The sequence below is a fragment of the Lontra canadensis genome, unplaced genomic scaffold, assembly GCF_010015895.1.
Source record: "Lontra canadensis isolate GAN:19392208 unplaced genomic scaffold, GSC_riverotter_1.0 scaffold35, whole genome shotgun sequence".
Lineage (NCBI taxonomy): Eukaryota > Metazoa > Chordata > Mammalia > Carnivora > Mustelidae > Lontra > Lontra canadensis.
In genome coordinates this window covers 15,333,774-15,344,123 of record NW_022631029.1, presented here as the reverse complement: position 1 = coordinate 15,344,123, position 10,350 = coordinate 15,333,774, and the positions used below count along the sequence as shown (strand labels likewise).

Genomic DNA, 10,350 nt, shown 5'->3' with positions numbered 1-10,350 from the left:
CCCCCCCATGCCCTGAGGCTCCTGGTTCCTCATGCTTTCTCCACCTAAACTCATCCATCACAACTTATCAGCAGGCTGTCTCAGGTGTCTCACTCCCCGAGGGACCTCCTCCCTGCCAGGTGAGAGAGCAGCGAGCTGACTGCCCCCTTTCTTATGTAATTGTTTTCGTCAGGTCTTGACACAAATAACAAAATAATTCTCCGTGTAAATATCTAGCTCATTTCACCCAGGGCTGAGAAACCCCTATGTTTTAGGACGAGTCCAATGATTCTCTCTACCCAATCAGACGACACTTGAGAGTTTTCCAGGGAGCAATTCATTGGGGTGGGGGGTGGGGGGGTACTCAGCAGTCACCGTGGAGGTAGGGGGTCACCAGCTTCAGAAACAAGGAGAGGAAGGGGACGAAGTCTTCAGATCAGTGATTGTTAAAGGATGAAGGCCGAACCACTCAGGTAGGCATTTCTGCGGGATGGTGTCTTAACCAACACATTCCACATTCCACAGTTTTGCCTGACAAGGCCTTCACTTACGAAATAACCACTCCCTGTTTTCTAAATTCTGTCCTGGGCTTCTCTGATTTCTTGGAAGACCTGCCCCAGGTGGGCAGTTCCCAAACCCAGGCTTTGGGGGTGAATTTTGGCTGTTCTGGCTTTGCGATCTTGAGCAAATAACATCCGCAAGCTTTAGGCTTCTCCTCTAGGTGATAATGGTGATAGCACGTCTCTTCTGAGGGATTTTACATAACACAAGCAAAACCAGCATAGTGCCTGGCACACAAGAAGCATTCTATAAATGTAATTAGAAACCAGGCAAAATGAACGGACTTCCCAACCAGTCCCTGAAAAATCTGGAACAAGCAGCATTTTCCCTAGCAGACTCTAGCCTGGCTCTGGAAGGAGCTATGGCTCCCTTCCATGTCTGTTACAGAAGTTGACAGCAGTCTGCTGCTGCCCTGAGAGATCTCGGTAAGAATCAGCTGACACACAAGCAAAAACCAGCAGAGCAGTAACCCCTGTGGGTAAGAGTGGGTAAGGCCAGACCGCAGCAGGTGCACAGACATCCACAAGGAATCGACCAGCTGAACGTGAACATGAACACTGGGTGGAAGTCACAAGTGCCATGAGCCTACTTCTCAAAGTCATACGAGTTGCCAAATCAGTGGGATTGGAAAGGAGTTCCTCTTTCCAAGTAACTGTGAGAAAGTTCACCTGATCACCTCAATGCCTTTGCTCAAACAGTTCCCTCTGTCTAGAATATCATTGCCTCTGCTCTCCAATTTGGGAACGCCCAGCCTTCAGTCCCCTCATTCTCACAGCCCATGTGGTCACACCATTGATTTTTATGCTAAGCTTTCTTTGCCGTGTTCTGTGCCAGTTGCTGAAGGATGGCATCTGTCACCTCCGTCCCCTGGCGGGATGGAGGCTGGGGTTTAAGACCTAATAGAGTCTGTACAGTCCAATGAAGATATAATGAGAGCCACACTATGATCTCTAATTTTTCCAGTAATGCTTAACAGTTACTAATTAAATGTCACTTAAAAAGAAACAGGTGAGGGGTGCCTGGGTGGCTCAGTCATTAACAGTGTCTGCCTTCGGCTCAGGTCGTGATCACAAGAGGAGGGGGAGAGGGAGAGAGAGAATCTGAAGCAGACTCCCTGCTAAGCACAGAGCCTGATGCTGGGCTTGATCAACAACCCTGAGATCACGCCCCAAGCTGAAACCAAGAGTCAGATGTTCAGCCGAGCACACCTCCCAGGTGCCCCACTTATAGCAGGTCTGAATTCACACTAGGCACATTGCCAGTGCTCAAGAGCTGCTTTGGGCTACTTACTGAGAGTTACCAGATTGGACGATGCAGATATAGAGAGATACCTGATATTGAAAGAAACCCATTAACAAACAGGAGACCCGTAACACTCTCACCAGGGTCCTGACCTTAGGATGTCACCCTCTATGTGAAACCTACCTCGACTCTTCAGGAAGCCCAGCTCTGTGAAAGGGGTCCCCGGTGAACCTGCACTCTGGGCTTTCCTGGCATCCTGGGGTCCCCAGCTATGGTAGCATGTCAGGATATTCCTAAGAGCAAACATAGTAAAATAATCAATAATAATAAAAGCTTCCATTTCCTGAGTGCTGCCATTTCCTCATTTAATCATCAGAATAACCCCAGGTAATGTTACTATTTATTTATTTATTTATTTATTTTTAGATTTTATTTGTTTATTTGACAGAGAGAGAGCACAAGCAGAGGGAACCCCAAGTGGAAAGAGAGAGACACAGACTCCCTTCGGAGCAGGGAGCCTGATGCGGGGCTCGATCCCAGGACCCCAGGATCATGACCTGAGTTAAAGGCAGATGCTTAAGCAACTGAGCCACTCAGGCACCCCTATTAATTATTTTATTTTATTTTATTTATTTATTTGAGAGAATGAGAGAGAGAGAGACTGAGAGCAAGAGATCGCATAAGTAGGGGAAGGGGCAGGGGCAGAGGGAGAAGCAGACTCCCCGCTGAGTGCAGATTCCCGAAGCAGGACTTAATCCTGCGACCCTGGGATCGTGACCGCAGCTGAAGGCAGATGCTTAAATGACTGAGCCACCCAGGTCCCCCCCAACTGATGATGTTATTTCCATTTTATAGGTAAGGAAAGGAGCTGAGAGGAATAATCCTATGCCTAAGGTCACAGAGTGACAGACTAGATCTTCAGGAAGGGCTAAGAAGGCAAAAGTCAGGACTGAGAGCAGGGGACTGGGGCTGCCCCTGACTTTGTTTCCTTGTCTGTAACCTACATTAACCATACACCTCAGAGGGTGGGATGTTCTGACGAATGAGAAGCCATGGGTAAAGCACTTAGCATGTACCTGTGAGAGAACCACTGCTATTATTACCATGATTATCGTCTGATAATGTCATGATAGTGCCGTGATTATGGTACCAGCGGACATCAAAGAGCAGAGACTGAAAGTTTCCGAAGGGAACAGAGATGGAGAACTAGGACTTGCAAAATGAACCCCTCCTCCCCAGTTGCATCTTTGCCCCAAGGTGGGGGCCTTCTCAGTTGTAATTTTACACCGATGTCTACACCCTGCTGGAAAGGAGAAAGAAACCCTGAGAGTATTTGCTCTGCCTCCAAAAAGGAGTTTTTTCAGCAGCAGCTGGAGAGGTGAGAAGGCTGCAGAGATCCTGGGTCCATGGGGAGAGCGGTCCTGGGGGAGCAGGTCTTCCCCCCCAAGAGGTGCCAAAGACAATGGCAGTTTGAAGGATCAGCCAGCCCTGACCTGAAGTAAGGTGGGGGTGCTGGTAGGCAGGCTGCTTGGAGAAGGCACCCCGCTCTCCCACTCACCCCGCTCTCGGACTCCACCCACTAAGGTGGAGCCCAGAATGGACAGAGCGTTGTGAAAGCCGGTCTTTCCCGGACTCACACCATGGGCCCCATGACTGATTTTATCGACATTCTCTCCTTGAATCTTACAGGTGCAGCACTCCCTGGACTGCCTAAGCCTCTCCTGTCTGAGAATTATCTTTTTTGATCTTTGCAAGAACTCTGTGAGCTTGGTGCTATTATTATCATCCCCGTGTTACAAACAGGGAAACCGAGGCTGCAAAAGAAGATCGGATCACTTGCTCAGGTCCCTTCGGTATTCGGTGCCAGAGTCTGGATTCAAACCCCGGTTTAGCCAGCTCCCGAGGTCAGTTCGGAGTCTGAGCTCTCAGTCCCTCAGAGGCCACAGCCTGACTGCCAGAAGCAGTTTGCCTCCCGCTGGTAAAGGAATGAAGGCAGTGACCACCGTTCACTGGACATCTGGGTGTTGTTCATTCTGCAGGGGCCTGGATTCTCTCCCTCTGAGCCTTCCCAGCCCAAGGTGGACCTCGCCCGGAGCATGCCCCACCCCCCCCCCCCCCCTTGCCACAAACCCCCAAAAAAAAAAAAAAAAAAAAAAAAAAATTTGCAAATGACTGGGCTCTCTTCCTCCACCCAGTTTGGCTGGCTTCTTTGGAAGATTTATGTGTGGGTCTGGTTTGTTTTTTTTAAAGTGCAGACAAATGGCCACAGAGCACTTTTCTGCTAAAGAAAACCCTGTCTCGCCACTGCTCACCTGGCAAACCTAGACCGCCTTCCAGCTGGAACAGAATGGCCTTTGTCGTCGGCAGGACAGCTGACAAAGCTGTTTCCATCCTTATCTGGTGGACTCCTCTCTCCCCAAGTTCCCTGCACACCAGGATTAAAATTCTGACTCTCAGAGCACTCAAGGACAGGGAACTTTTATCTTCATACCCGGGGTTTAAACGTTTGTGATGGGTCACTGAATTGCCAGGGAGGAGGGACCTGCTCATGGTCACAGTTAGTGTCAGGGCTTCTGAGGGTTTCTGGCTGGAAAAGCCAAGTGCTAGGGCTCCTTTGGGATACTCAAGGATGTTTGTTGCAGCCCAAAGTTTGCTCACAGCTGGGTCCCTCACATGCGTATAGATTTGCTTCGAAAAGTGTGGTCCCTCCAGGAGCTTGGTCAGCACATGGGGACCCTCCAGGAGCTTGGTCAGCACATGGGGACGTGCAGAATCTCAGGGGCCACCCCCGACCCACTGAATCATGACCTGCAAGTTAATTAGATCCCCAAAGGGGATTCACATGCTCATTACAGTCGCTAAGGACTGCATTACAGTTCGCCCATCGCACTACCTCATACTTTTTACCGAAGGGTGTGATGGATCTCCCTAGGCTGATATGAAAAGATCTCAATTGTATTGTTTAGTGGGGAAAAAGAAAAGCAAGTTCCAGACCAACGTGAACTCATACAATTCAATCTGCTTATTTTTAAAATAAAAATAATACTACTGGGGTGCCTGGGTGGCTCAGTGGGTTAAGCCTCCACCTTCGGCTCAGGTCGTGATCCCTGGGTCCTGGGATGGAGTCCTGCATCAGGATCTCTGCTCAGCAGGGAGCCTGCTTCCTTCTCTCTGCCTGCCTCTCTACTTGTGATCTCTGTCTGTCAAATAAATAAATAAAATCTTTAAAAAAAAATAATAACACTACTATGTGTTAATATATGCACGGAGCTGATGAGCCCAGGCAGCCCGGCAGGGTACCTGTCTTGAAGGGGAGCCCAAGTCGCAGGGGACTAGAGCAAAACATGGTGCCAGTTAATTCCTGTTTTCGCCCAGGGCTGCCCTGCTGTAATCAGTGGTCAGGGAGAAACAGCATCCTCTGGGGGAAATTAGAACACTCTATTCAACACTAGGGGCAACTCTTGACTGTGCCACTATGCCAGAGTCCAGCCAGGTGACAGTTCTCCCAGGTCCTTGGTCATGTCAGCTTACCCTTGTTCAGAGCCATATGCAGTTTGTGTCTATGTCACTTAAATAATGTGCCATTTATAGTTTTTATTTTTATTTTATTTTTATTTATTTATTAAGAGTTTATTTATTTATTTGACAGACAGAGACCACAAGTAGGCAGAGAGGCAGGCAGAGAGAGAGGAGGAAGCAGGCTCCTCGCTGAGCAGAGAGCCGGACACGGGGGTCAATCCCAGGACTCTGGGATCATGACCTGAGCCAAAAGCAGAGGCTTTAACCCACTGAGCCACCCAGGCGCCCTGTAGTTTTTATTTTTTAAAAAGATTTTATTTATTTATTTGGGAGAGAGAGGGAGAACAGAGAGGGAGAGAGAGAGAAGCAGACTCCCCGCTGAGCAGAGAGTCTGACATGGAGCTCAATCCCAGGACCCTGAGATCATGACCTGAGCTGAAAGCAGATGCTTAATGGCTGAGCCACCCAGGCACCCCTCATGTGCCCTTTAATACAGGCACCAAGGAGCAGACTGCTTCGACAGCTAAAATTCCAGGATCATTCCAAATAAGTTTAAAAGGTCGGGTTTCATTCTGTGTGTGTAATAAATCCTTTATTTTGAAAAGAAAGAGGAATGATCTATTTTATTAACAGAAAAATTGGTTTCTCCATATCCTGCCTCAGTAAATTTTGGACAACTGTTTTTAAAATATCAAGTTGACAGGATGCCAGATGATTGGCCCGCCCAGGGCACCTCTGTGTCTCAGCTGGATTCCGTATGTGGATAAAGAAAACACAGAGCCCTGGAAGGATTTATAGGGAACAGTTAACCAGGCAATCACTAGGAGGTGGTATTATAAGAACTTTTACTTTCTGCCTGAAAGGGTTTTCTTTCTACCTTAAATGCGTCTCTCATGTTTTGAAACAGACATTATTGGTGGGAATGTAAAATGGCACAACCCACTTTGGAAAGGAGTTGCTTTAAAAAGTTACCAACCATATGATCCAGGCTTTCCATGCCTAGGTAATTAACCAAGGGGAATAAAAGCCTGTGTCTGTAAAAAGACTTGTACTTGAGTGTTCGTTGGTACCAGCTTTATTTACCCAAAACTAGACACAACCCAAAGGTCCATTAACAGGTGAATGGATGAACTTGGTGCCCTGTGTCTGTACAATGGACCTGTTAGAGCTGAGCAGTAAAAAGGAAGGACTTACAGATATCCCTAATAACATAGCTGAATCTCAAAAGAATTAGGCTAAGTGAAAGGAGCCAGATGGAAAAAGAATACATACTGTGTGATTCCACTTCTATAAAAGTCTAGAAAATACAAACAAATAGAATGACGGAGAGCAGGTCGGTGTGTGCCTGGCTTTTGGGGGTAGGTGAGGAGAAACGGGAGGGACAGATTACAAAAGAGGATGAGGAAACCTTTAGGAGTGATCCAAATCTTCCCCATTTTGATTGTAGTCATAGTTTCATTAATGTGTATGTGCATGTGTGTATATGTAGAGGAGGAGGTATAAACACATCAAATTGTAAACTCCAAATATGTGCGGTTTACTGTTAAAAAAGAAAAAGAAAGAGGGGTGCCTGGGTGGCTCAGTGGGTTAAGCCTCTGCCTTCAGCTCAGGTCATGGTCTCAGGGTCCTGGGATCAGGCCCTGCATTGGGCTTTCTGCTCAGCGGGGAGCCTGCTTCCTCCTCTCTCCCTGTCTGCCTGCCTCTCTGCCTACTTGTGATCTCTGTCTGTCGAATAAATAAATAAAATCTTAAAAAAAAAAAAAAAGAAAAAGAAAAAGAAAGAAAGAAAGGAAGGGACGCCTGAGTGGCTCAGTTGAGTTGGTTAAGCGTCTGCCTTTGGCTCAGGTCAGGATCCCAGGGTCCTGGCACCAGGCTCCCTGCTCAGCCGGGAGCCTGCTTCTCCCTCTGCCCCTCCCCCTGCTCATGCTTTCTCTCTCTCTCTCTGACAAATAAATAAATAAACAAAATCTTTAAAAAAAAAAAAGTGGAAGAGAAAGAAAAGACAAAGAGGGGTACCTGGGTGGCTCATTCAGTTAAACATTGGCCTTTGGCTCATGTAGAAGTCCCTGCTCAGCAGGGAGTCTGCTTCTCCCTCTCCTTCTGCCTCCCCCCAACCCACTCATGCGCTCTCTCTCTCTCTCTCAAATAAATAGATAAAATCCTAAAAAAAAAAAAAGAAAAAGAAAAGAAAAGAAAAAGAAAGAAGAAAGAGAAAGAAAAGAACAGAAAAGAAAAGTCTTTTATTTTTTGGGGGAGAAAAAAGCAGTAAGGATACATTCGAAGGCACACCCACATAAAAATGTGTGTTTTCACTACATGTTTGTCTCCTAAATCTAGTCTCCTCTGCCCATCACTGCAGAGAGTAACTGCAGTGAACGTGCTCTTGTATTCAGCTTGTTTAAGAGGATTTGTTCCTTTCTCTCCCCCGTGTCCCCCACCAAGCGTGAACTAGGTGGGATCCTGCTGAAATGGAGTCAGATAAGATTTCCTCATCACCCTTGCGCCATGATGGCCAGAGCTGCTCCCTGTGGAGGCTACAGGCTGTGAGGAATGTGATGATGTGTTTACTTTGGAGCAGACTTTGGACTGTAAATACACTCTCGGCTCAGACCAAAATCAGCTCCTGATAGGAGATAGGCTCTTCCAAAATAGCTGGAGGTCAGTCCTCCCTCCCGAGGCCCTGGGTAGGTCTTTAACTGAAGGGAGGGAAGGGTTTAGAGCTCACGCAGAGCATTTTTTCTTGGTATCCCTAGAGCCTAAACTGGGAACACTGTTGACTACAGAAACCTGTCGAGAAGTACACGAGGATAGTTAGGAGGACATGATTGGCTGGGCTTTATGAGGTCTCAGAGGGGCCCCTGTTCTCTAGGAGTAGGAGGTTTGCACCTTTGCTGGCCTAGACGCTGACCAGCCGCGTGACCCCAAGTTGGTTAGGACCAGAGGGAATCCACTGGAGCCTCCAGAATGCAAAACTTCTCCAGTAACAACAACGATAACCACAACAGTAACTGTCCCATGTACTGAGCAAGGGTTTTATGTTTATCGCCACATGTAATCCTCACATACTCTGCGAGACAGGAGCACCCTGACTCCAGAGCCTAACTCTGAACGATGGTGCCCTACTGCCTTCCAGGAAGCTATGGGACATCCCAGCATGGCACAGATTCTCAACTCAGATCCAGGTTCAACTCCCCATTCAGCCGTTGAAGAGCTGTGTGGGAACAACAGTAATACCCCCCTCACCCGGCTGTTCTGATGGGCTTACGAAATAATGTAGGTAGCATGGACTGCGCACACAGCAGCTGATCGAGACATGGTAGCTACCGGGGCCCCTGGCAGGCTCAGTCAGTAGAGCATGCAACTCTTGATCTCAGGGTTGTGAGTTCGAGCCCCACATTGGGTGTGAAGTCTATTTAAAAAAAAAATTTAAAAAGCCTATTAAAAAAAAAAGTATATTTATTACATACTTCCTGTTCATTATTAGCATCATCATCGTCCAGAAAGATCTTCCAGAAAAACTTCCCCTCATTTGATCCTCCTGAATCTTACCTGTGGACATCCACATGGTTCACTCCCTCATGTCCTCAAATCTGTACTCAAGTCCCGCTCTCTGTGAGGCCTTCCCTGGCCCACCATGTAAACTGGAACTCCCTCGTCTCTCCCTCGGCAACTCCCCAGCCTCCTTTTCTGCCCTATTCTCCTTCACCTTTGCTCACCTTTGAGCATAAAGTGTATCACCCACATACACTATATATAACTTATTTATTTTGTTTATATTCTTTCCAAATAATTCATGAAGACGCCGCTGTCTAGAAAACGCCTGGCACGGGCCAGGTGCTCAGTAAATATTTGATGTTGAGTGAATGGATGAACCCTTGCTGGAGGTTTCAAGTTGGAGTTCAGGTTCTGCTTCTCTTCAGTCTTGTAACAATAATCAAGGAATTCGGCTTCCCGGAGCCTCCTTTTCCTCAGTGGCTGAAAAAGAGCCGTAGCACCTGTGCTCCTCGGGGCACTGGTAGAGCCTAAGGGAAGGACACCTGCATGGGAAGGAATCAGCTCCAAAGACTCCAGAAACACTGACTGAGCATCGGCTCCACGTGAGGCAGGATGCCAGGCTCTGGGGGGTGCAGACATGCCGCCGGAAGCCCTTGCCCTCCGGGGTCAGACACCTCAACAAATACTTACAACCTAATGGCGGGAAGGGCTCTGTCTGTAGCAACCACTCATCAAGCTAAGTACTTTGCCTTAATTGTCTCAAGTAACGCTCGGAGCTGGGTACCACCACCAGCTTTGTTTTAGAGACAAGGAAACTGCAACAAGAAATTAAGTAACAGGACGCTTGGGTGGCTCAGTTGGTTGAGTGACTGCCTTCGGCTCAGGTCATGATCCCGCAGTCCTGGGATCCAGTCCCACATCAGGCTCCCTGCTCCATGGGGAGTCTGCTTCCCCCTCTGACCTCCCCTGTCATGCTCTCTCACTCTGTCTCTCTCTCTCTCAAATAAATAAATAAAATCTAAAAAAAAAAAATTAAGAAACAAGGGCTTGTTCCACACCTAGGTATATACCCAAGAGAGACAAAAATGTGCACATGGTGATTTGCAGCAAATTGTATAGCAACATGATTCATTCGAGCCGAAAGGCAGAAACAAGGCAGATGTCCACTACCAGACGAACAGATAAACAAAACGTGGAACATCCGTACGATGGAATATAATTCAGCCATAAACAGGCACGAAATACGGACACGTGCCTCCGCTTGGCTGAACCGAGAAAGCACGTTCGGTGAAGGAAGCTAGACACAAAAGTTACATCCTCTACGGATGACTGTATGTGATGCGGCCCGAGCAGGCAAATCCGCAGAGACGCAAAGGAGATCAGCGGTTGCCAGGGAAGGACCGGGGCGGTTGGGGACGTCGCTGCTTAACAGGCATGGGGTGTATTGTGATGCGATGAAAAATTTTGGCACAACACTGTTAACATCCTAAACACCACTGAATTGTGTGCTTTAAAATGGTTCGTTGCACGTTGTGTGGTTTCCACCTCGATGCA

General features: G+C 47.7%; 1 protein-coding gene across 1 annotated transcript in view; it reads right to left on the bottom strand.

The window, feature by feature from the left end:
• The window catches only part of FLNB (filamin B), a 104,816-nt gene extending 94,771 nt beyond the window's left edge, over positions 1–10,045 (bottom strand). The window contains 1 exon segment of the mRNA XM_032868420.1: positions 10,042–10,045. The gene's annotated coding sequence lies outside the window, so the exon portion shown is untranslated.
• Positions 10,046–10,350: the final 305 nt, after the last annotated feature.